Below are 10,821 nucleotides of genomic sequence, written 5' to 3' on the forward strand. Positions count from 1 at the left end.
AGAAAGATTGAGTAATCGAGTTACAATATTAACGCGGATTCTAATGTGGTTTTCATCATTGGTTGCTGAAAATAAAAAGAAAAGAAATGTGAAAGGAATGGATAAACCCAATGATCTCTAAGGAGTGCACTAACTATTTAACCATCAAGCCTATTCAATTTCTTAGTTATTTATTTCACCCAACCCTATATATTTTGGGGTGTTACAGTTTAATATTAAAAGTTAGGTGTTTGGCATTGCTTTTGGGCCACTTCCCAGCCCCTGAAACAACAATGCTGAACGGGATCTTAGTCAGTTTAAAATAGAGGTTGAGCTTGGGTTCTAATATTTAAAGCTTAAACTTCAATCATTTATAATATTTTAATATGTTATTTTATTTTTATATATAATGTAATTTGTATGATATAAAATCAAAACTATAATAATATACTAGATTATAACACATTCATAACAAATTTATTAAAAATTGACATAGAAATCAAATATGACTTTAGTTGAAATAGTAAATTTGGTATAACTAAAACTATAATGTGATATTTTTTTACCTTAATTCTTTTATCGGTTCACAACAGCTTGTTTTAGATATGATTTCGTATCATTGGTTAAACACCTAATTTTTTGTTTAATGAAAGGTGCCTTTGGATGGGCGGTGTGTTTACTTTCGGTAAGATTAAAAACAGCACTGATAGTGAGCTTAATTACTGTAGTTGTGAGGTAAAAGATTCCACTGCACCTCAACCACTGTCCATCCAAAAGAAACCTAATTCAACCAACTAATTACATTCGATTCGTACATTATTGATTGTTTTACATACCACAATCTCATACACATACCATAATTGCAAATTACTCTTATAATATCTTGGTCTCCCACTACTCATTTATAATTTTTGTTTCTTCTTAACTTGAAAAGAATAAAATAAATTAAAAATCCTATAACACACGCATGCGTAGAAATCGCAAATTTAGAACACGAAGTGTGTTTAACAATAATATATAATAATTAATAAAACATTAGGTTTGGAATTAATAACAACAACACATATGCAATATGTACGGGATTAAAATACAAAATTATTTAACTCGTGAGTAAAAGAAAATTGAAACAGATAAATATATCATATTAAGAATATTAAATGCGCTCCAATTGTTTATCATATTATTGTCATTTTTCTATAGCACATAAAAAAGAGATAAAGTTAGTGAAAAGAAAATTCAATATTAAAATTTAAATTTTAAAATTAAATATCAATTTGACTCATGACATGAACGCAATTAATAATTTTGATTTTTATTATTTAAAAACTATATAAAAAGATAAAAAATTATATCATAAAAAAAATAAACTTTTTATTTTAATTTTAAAAATATTATTTATTTTTTATCTTGTTGTATTGGGAGTCATATCATGTGGTTTATCTCTGTCTGAAAATAGAAATTTCCTGTGGTGTAAAAAAAAGTGCACGTGCATAAAATAAAAAAGAACCAAAATGGCGCCCTCTGTGGGAATCGAACCCACGACCACGTGGTTAAAAGCCACGCGCTCTACCGGCTGAGTTAAGACGGCTATTCATAGGTTAATTATAAATAACACTTTCAGAACAATTGTTGAATAGATATCATATTCAACTGTAGACTTGCAGTCTTGTCCCTTGTAATTTTAGCATGTTGATCGATATATATATATACTTTCTGTATTACATATTTGTTTAATTTTTTTTTGAAAATTGATAAGTGAGAATAAAAGCTGATCATTTATCGCTGCCATTGCCATTCTAATTAATGCAAATCATGTAATGTAGTCCTCTTCGATGTAAAATACACACATAATTGATTTTAATGATTACATACAAAATGAAGATTATATATCAATTTTAATCTAATATTTTTAATAATTATTTTCTATTTTTCCCTCACCGTTACAGTTGCGTTTGAATCCAAACACACACTTTACCGCGCCACCTATTTAAACTAAGCCTAAGTAGAAGAGTACATTTGATCATATCTATTATTTTTTATACAGAAATATCTAGATTTACCTATTGTCATTTTCAACATATAAATAGGAGAATAATACATTTCAGTGTACTGAAACATATATTCTATTGTATTGGCAACAATGTAATTGCTATTCGATCTAATACTCAATCGACAAAGTTAGATTTATAAAAAGTACTTTTAAAATCTCCATTTTAATTATAATGCTGATTTTTTTAAAATAAATTAATTTAGATGGTATTTGAATAGTTATATATTAAATATTTTAAAAATTAATATAAATTATTTATAAAAGTAACGATACATTAATTATTTTAAAATTTTAAGTACAATGATAAATAATATTTGTAATTGATATTTAAATAATTTAATATAAAATTTAAATATTTTTAAATAATGATATTTTGATAATTTTATTTCAAAAGAAAACACTAAATGCTTTTGGAAAAATTAAATATGACTTTAGTTGAATTAATAAATTTGATATAACTAAAACTATAATGGGAGTTTTTACGTTAGTTTTTTTTTTGTCGGTTCACAGTGACTTATTTTAGATATGGTTCTGCATCATCTATTAAACATTTAATCTTTTGTTCAATTGTTTCAACCAACCAATCCGGTATAATTCTTACATCATCGATTATTTCACATACCACAAGGTAATACATGCATACGATAATTGCAAAGTAGATATTTCACTAATTTTAGAAGGAAAATTTTAAAACTTATATTTTATTAACTATTTTAATGCATAGAAATTTGAACTTTTTAATAAATATTTAACCAAATTATAAATAAGATTGTGTTTATAATTTATTTATTAACTTGAAAATAAATTAAAATTTTTATTATATTATGCAAATTATAGATTTAAAACCTAAATATGTGGCTAAAAATAATATATACTAATTGATGAAACGTAAGGTTTGGAATTAATAATAAACGTAAGTTTATGCAGAAAAAGGACTTGAAATGCGAAAGGAAACTCTTACCACAGTGGATGCAGCACCACCAGGACAACAACCTAGCAAAATCAAACCAACAGAAAGAGATGGTGAAAGCCCCAAAGTTTTGCTAATAACCATAGCAAAAGTTGGCATAATTGTGTACTGAGCAACACATCCAAATAGAATCTGATCAAAGTAGGTGAAAAAGGAGCTGTTCATAGGCAAAAACTCAAGCAAAATCACTTTATAGGCAAGCCCAAATTCAAGCAAAATCAACTCAATTTGAAAATTGAAGAGTAACCCATTTCTGAAAATTTCAAATTACAAGTGAACAAAAAAAAAAAAACTCACAGAAAGAGGTCTTTGGGTGAACAAATTGAGCAAGTCCTTGAGTTCTAAAGTGAGACACATAGCTACATAATCAACCCAAGCGAGAAGCTATATGAAGAAGGTCCTCTCTCCACGAACCAAGTAAAAGCAGATGGTTTAAAACAAGCCACAATGCCACCAACAGTCACATACAAAGGGTACAAGCTAGCAGCAGTGGATAACATGTTCTCCCATCTGGGTTTTGCTTGAGTGACCGATAAATGTTCAGAATTATGACTGAGAGAACTGACTATGAGACGGTAACTGAGTTTTAATGGTGAAGAAACTATGGGTTTTGATGTGTGGGGTTTGAAGGTGAATCTGAGATGGGTTCGTTGTGGTGGTGAAAGGAAGAGTCTGTGAGTTAAAGTGAAGGACATGGTGAAGAAGCTGTGTCAATTTTCTTTGCTTTCACCTTTAATGGAAGCTGAAACCATCAAAGAGAAAGGAAAATCTTGTAGAAGAGATACAGAGACGGGAAGCTGTGGAAGTGACACGCTAAGACATAAAATCTAAGTGGCAGATCTAGGTCAATTATTGTCTCGTGTGCCATGTTCAGATTTTCAGAGATTCTGCTCCTGTCACTTTCCTTCATTTAAAATTGGTCGAATTCTATTTTTGATCCCTGTACTGTATTTAATTTGAGGATTTAGTTCATCAAATGTTTTAATTTGAGATAATTTGGTCATTTTATTATTAATATTATGCTTTACTAAAAAACACTGATATTATACTCACCAAATTTTGTTAGTGAACGAATCACGAGGTTACGTTGATTTTTTTGTTAAAATGACCATTTGTGGAAAATAACTATTTTAATAATCATATTTCTTTAAGTAGAAATTTTGTGGTTTTGAATTTTTTAAAAAAGTTAATGTACAAATATGGGTATCCTCGAGATAAACAAGTCCCCAATGTCGTGACTTAAATTGATAAAGAGTGACATCTCGACTTCAAGCTTTTGAAGTCGTGACAATACTCAATGTTTGATAAGGTTGCAATATTGTGATACTCAGGGTGTTGTGATGAGGGAAGCCAGTGAGTTACGTTACTGACTTGGAACCTCTAAATTCGCGATTCGCGTCAACCCAATAATTTAAAAATCTTACAATTTGATCTTAATTCGACCTCAGGTTAGTGGAATACTTAACATCATGCAAAAATGGGTAAATTGTGTTGTAATTGGTTGTGGTTGCTCCGACAACAAATGTTACATCTTGTAGCTTGGAGTACCCATCGATCGGGTTAAGTATGAGGTGTTACGGTTAAGTAATGCAAAATTAAAACAAAAGGATTAAAACTATTAGTTAAATATAGTACAACTATAAAGATAAATCATAACTTAAACTTTGTTTTTAAAAAAAAATGAAGAAAATTAATGGAATGTATGAGTTGAGTTGATTTTAAATCAGTCAACCAATATCAAATCAAACCAGATTTTAGTTTTGGATCATTTCGAATTTAAGATCGCTTTCAAATTCAATCCATTTTAGGCTCAATTTTTTTAGAAGTATAAATCATTTTATGAATTGTTAGCTTTTTTAATGATAAAATCAAATAAAGGTTTTCAAGCTATCCACCCTATATTAACACATATTTTCTTCCTTAATGGCACCCTAAACTAAATTATACCAAATTAATCCACATTAATAAAAATCAAATACTACTATATTAATTAATTACAATTTGCTTGAAACTACAAGAAAGTAAGTATCAAGTTATTACATATATTTATTGCCAAAACACACACAAACTTACTATATATATATACACTATTCATTACCAATGCCCAACACCTCAAATAGATAAAAAGGGCTAAACAACCCAACAACCCTAGTTGAGGGAAGGACGACCGGCCTTACAACTATTGGGTGCATGAGGCTTGACAAGTATGGGGGCATCGGTGCTGCTACTGGCCGACTTCTTCTGTTGAACTTGCTGGTGTCCTTCAGTACCATAGCCCTTCTGCTTATAATCTTCCATATCTTTGTAGTTAACATAAGGGCTGGTGTTTACAGGTAACCCTTGTAACATTTCATTGTTTTGTCCTTGTGGGAAAGCTTGTTGTTCATTGGATTTGGACATGATTATGTCTGGTTTTTTGTTGTTGTTTTGTTTTAAATTGTGTTTGGAATTATAGTACGTGGCTTTTTTATGCATGAAGCAAATGAACAATGACCATGAAAGTTGCAAATTTCAAGGTAAAGTAATAACAGAACAATGTCCATGAAAGTAGCAGATTTTCAAGCTTAGTGGGGGTAAACAAATGTTTCACAGGTTAAAATCATTTCGGGTTAAGGATGTATATAGTAACCTAAAAATTAAATTCAGATATTTTAACATTTGATAGATACATTAGATTTTAATTAAATTTAGAGTAATCGGGTTAAATTAGACATTTATTGGTGTTTTGCTTTTTTCATCCACACGTTAAGGATGAATTTAAAATTTAAAAGGATGTTATAAAAGCGATCTAAAGTATATAAAATAATTTAAAAAAGATTAGCATCCATTCAAGATAAAATAATATATAAAATTCTTTAAATATATAAACAATTCAAAAATATAATGTGTAAAAAGTTTAAAATACATAATATATGAAAATATTAAAGTAAATAATGTATAAAAATTTGAAACGAAGGTTATATAAAAAGTTAAAATAAATAATAACAAAAATGTAATAAAAAATAAATAGAATGTTAATAACAAGAGTAAAAACCATATATAAGAAAAATAATAATGATTAGTATATAAATATAAATAGAAATATAATAACAGTTGAAATATAAATAGATAAATAATAATTAGATAAATAATAATAGTATTAGAATAACAAAATAAATATAAATAGAAACATAATAATAATAGCAATAATATATTTGATAATAAAATAGTGAAAATAAAAAGATTAAATCGAACCTTAAAGCAAAATTTTGGGGGCGAATCAAAATAAATAAAAGGAAATTGACCAATTTGAACGTGCGAATAACAAGGAGGGACCAAAAGGGAAATAATCTCCACCCTCCAAAACACATAGCTTCAAGGAGGACCCAAAATGCAGTCAAAACAAATTTTAGGGCCAAAAAAATAATGAAAACTTAATTGCAAAACAATAAAAAAAAACGGAATGGCTAAAAGCAATTGGACGAATTTAGAAAAAAACAAAGAAATTAAAATGAAATGGACAAAATTCCCGCGTAATTGAAAGAGAATAATCCAATTCCAAATTGAAGTAGGAATACCAAAGTAATTGATCCCTTTCAAAGAACAAAATACTCCTATTTATATACATAGGGTTTATTAAAAATAACTTATCTAATTTAATAATAAAATAAAATAAAAATAAATAAAAACAAAAATAAAAATAATATCTTTCTATTTTTAGCCTTTTACTAAATCAACAAAATTTAATAACTCATTGGCTTTCTCTATCTTTTTTATTTGGCCTCAATTTAGTGATTGTCTTTCAATTTGGCCCTTTTTAATTTGTTTTCGACCGATTGCATCATTTAGTTTTATTTATTCGGTTATTATTTTTGGGGCCTAGGCCAAAATTAGCCTATTACAACAACCAAACCGGTTATAAACTCGATTGACACCGACTTTTACTTCTTGTCTGAACCACAATATAACTTTTGAGTTTACTAAATTTTCTTATAAAGAGAAAGTAGAAGAAGGAAGGGTCCGATATTGGTTTGCGGGTAGCAAGCTTTTTGAATTATCGTCTCCCTCCATATTGGGTTGTCCCAGAGACAGCTCCAAGCTAATTCCTTCTTGATGATGGTGAGTAATAACATGTTCTTCAGCAGTACTGCCACTGCCAGAGGCCATTGTATTTATGCCAAGGAAGTCGATTTCTCTCCCCACTTCAACCCTATAGTAGGAAGAACCATCTTCAACTTGCACTTGGTACAAGGTGAATCTGTCACCAACATTTAAGTTGTTATAAATAACAAAGTTTCTCCATAATCTACCTGAGAAAACGGGTTTGTTGTACCCTCCCGTACGGATAGAGTAAAGAATTGGCCAGAATCTTGTGCCGTGCAAAAAGTGAAATATGAGGGCATGACCTCCATTGAAAGGTGGCAAGGAACTCTGGATTGCTGACGGGACCGCCAACCTCTTGTTGATGTCAGTATCTGAGAGTAACTCTGAGAAGACAAGTTTGGAGTGAACTGCCATGATAGCTGGGTGAAGAATGTGTATGCAAAGAGTGGATGACCTTATGCATGTGGGAAGGGCTATAAATAATGTCAGGTATTTGGAGCTCTTTGATTGACTTTGTTGGTGAATAGTGATATCCAATATAAATGTCATATACGCTACCTTTGATTTTTACCGCCTAACATAAAATTTTTATATATCAATTTAGTGGTCAATTTTAATTTGCTTGTCCGCTTACATTTTTAAATTTTTGCCGATAACTCCAGAATGCTAGTCATCCCTCAGCATTATCTCGCTAGTCATCGCTCAGCATCATCTCTACTTTTGGATGAAATTCAAAATGAGAAGGTAAAAAATTAATAAATTTCAAATTAGATATGTTTATATTATGATTTAACCTTTAAATTATATTTGTTTTTTCACTACAGAATTTTTTATGTTAATATTTAAATTATTATTTTGCTCTAGTTTACCCCAAAATAAAAATTACTAATAACAACATGACATGTTTCACATTTTAATTGGAAGAAAATAATTTTTAGTTAACATAATTAAATTAAAAATAATAATTTAAGTAAGAGTCAACAATTATCCCATTTTTATTATAATGTGTTTATCGATATTTGTTTCACAAACTTCATAAAATTTATGTCTTAATCTATTTAAAAAATTCAGAAAATTATTTTAAAGTAGTCAAAATTAACTTGTAATTTTATAATAATAAAAATGTAATTTCATCATTTTAATAATTTATATATTTATAATTTTAAAATATTTAATCAATCTTTTATCATTTTAAAAATATCAAAATATAATTTTATTTTTATTAATTTAAATTTTTAAAAATTTAAAAATATTTAAATAAAAATCTCCATTCCACCGGCGGTATTAATAAAATTCAACTTTAGAAAGGTTTTCGTGTACATGAGGGAGCTGTCATTTTCAGAGGTACGTAGGCCGACTTGCCCATGTTCACAGCCAACTTCAACTTCAACTTCAACTTATTTTTTATTTTTGATTCAACCAAAAGATTCCACAATCTCATACACACATAAATACCATAATCGCAAATTACACTGTATTATATCTTGGTCTTTCACTGCTTTCAAAAGGAAAATTTTAAAATTAAATTTTATTAAATATTTTAATGCATAAAATTTAAGTTTTTTAATAAATATTTAACTAATTTATAAAAATAATTTTTGTATTTATAATTTTCTTTCTTCTTTACTTGAAAAGAATAAATTAAATTAAAAACCTATCACACATGCATGCTTGTAAAACTGCAAATTTAAAACACAAATGTGCGTTTAACAATAACATATAATAATTAATAAAATATAATATTTGAAATTAATAATAACAACACATATATAATATGTACGGGATTAAAATACAAAATTGTTTAACTTGTGAGTAAAAGAAAATTGAAACAAAGAAATATATCATATTAAGAATACTAAATACGCTTCAAATGTTTATCATATTATTGTCATTTTTCTATAGTACATCAAAAAGAGATCAAGTTAGTGAAAAGAAAATTCTATATTAAAATTCTATTTTTTTAAAATTAAATATCGATTTGATTTGTGACATGAACGTTGTCGAAACCATTTTTATTTTGAAAAACGGAGGTCGACTTTAAAACGAAAATGGAGTCGCCACCAATCCTTTTTGTTTAGGTGTGATCGGGTCATCTTGTGATCAATCATTTTAATAAAACATTTCGGTTTATTAAAACAACATTTTTAGTCTACGAAAAACTAGAAAACGGATTCGGGAGTCAGTTACACGCGAGGAAGGATTAGTATTCTCGCAACGCCCAAAATTGGTACCGTATTGATCAATTAACGTCCTAATGTTGAAAATTTGAAAAAGATTTTAAAATACAATTCCTTTAAAACATTTGGATAATTAGAATTGGATATTAAGATTCTTTCGCTTAGAAGGAATAAAATATCATATCCAACACGATAGGACACAACGTTTCAAACCCTTGATACAAGATCATCTTATAATTTCTAAAACACATGCATTTGAAAATTTAAAAGGATAGTTGGCTATCTGGTTAAACGGTAAGTCGAAACCCAGCACGATTGGACACGATTTCTCGAATTTCCAAACACAAAATATTGCCTCATTTTAGTTTAAGAAAACATGGACGAAATTTTAAAAGGATATTCAGTTATTCGGTTGAACGAAAAATCAAAACCCAACACGGTAGGGCGCGAATTCTCGAATTTCCAAACATGAAATATTTTCTTATTTTGAGAGGTTTTTTAAAATGAGGATGATTATAAAAGCGATCTAAAGTATATAGAATAATTTTAAAAAAATAGTATCCATTCAAGATAAAATAATATATAAAACTCTTTAAGAATAATATATAAACAATTCAAAATATATAATGTGTAAAAAATTTGAAATATATAATATATGAAAATATTAAAGTAAATAATGTATAAAAATTTGAAATGAGCGTTATATAAAAAGTTAAAATAGATAATAACAAAAAAATAGATAAATAAATAGAATGTTAATAACAAGAGTAAAAAACATATATAAGAAAAATAATAATGAAAATAATATTAGTATATAAATAGAAATAGAAATAGAAATATAATAAATAGAAATATAATAATAGTAGAAATATAAATAGATAAATAAAATTAGATAAATAATAATAGTATTAGAATAAAAAATAAATATAAATAGAAACATAAAAATAATATCAATAATATATTAAATTAGTTAATTTGATAATAAAATAGCGAAAATAAAAAAGGATTAAATCGATAAAGCAAAATTCTGGGGCAAAATTAGAAATAAATAAAAGGAAATGGACCACTTTGAACGTGCGAATAACAAGGAGGGACCAAAAGGGACATAATCCCAACCCTCCAGAACACATAGCTTCAAGGAAGACCAATATGTAGTCAAAAAAAATTTTAGGGCCAAAATTAAGATAATGAAAACTTAATTGCAAAACAAATAAAAAAAACAGAAAGGCTAAAAGCAATCGGACGAATTTAGAAAAAACAAAGAAATTGAAATGAAATGGACAAAATTCTCACGTAATTGAAAGAGAAAAGAAAATAATTCAATTCCAATGGAAATTAATAGGAAAATAGAGGAATAATCCAATTCCAAATTGAAGTAGGAATACCAAAAGTCCTCTAAAAGTAATTGGTTCCCTTTCAAAGAACAAAATACCACTATTTATATACACGGGGTTTACTAAAATAACCTAAATAATTTAATAATAAAATAAAATAAAAATCATATCTTCTTATTTTTAGCCTTTTACCAAGTCAACAAATTTTAATAACTCCTTGGCTTTCTC

The 10,821-nt window shown here is 27.7% G+C and overlaps 1 non-coding gene and 1 pseudogene across 1 annotated transcript; both read right to left on the reverse strand.

Moving 5' to 3' along the window:
• Positions 1-1,494: 1,494 nt before the first annotated feature.
• On the reverse strand, positions 1,495-1,567 carry TRNAK-UUU (transfer RNA lysine (anticodon UUU)). Its single transcript has one exon. It is a non-coding gene; the product is annotated as a tRNA-Lys (tRNA).
• Positions 1,568-2,888: 1,321 nt separating this feature from the next.
• LOC128291402 (sodium/pyruvate cotransporter BASS2, chloroplastic-like) lies at positions 2,889-3,816 on the reverse strand (annotated as a pseudogene).
• Positions 3,817-10,821: the final 7,005 nt, after the last annotated feature.

This window comes from Gossypium arboreum, chromosome 4 (genome assembly GCF_025698485.1).
Source record: "Gossypium arboreum isolate Shixiya-1 chromosome 4, ASM2569848v2, whole genome shotgun sequence".
Taxonomy (NCBI): domain Eukaryota; kingdom Viridiplantae; phylum Streptophyta; class Magnoliopsida; order Malvales; family Malvaceae; genus Gossypium; species Gossypium arboreum.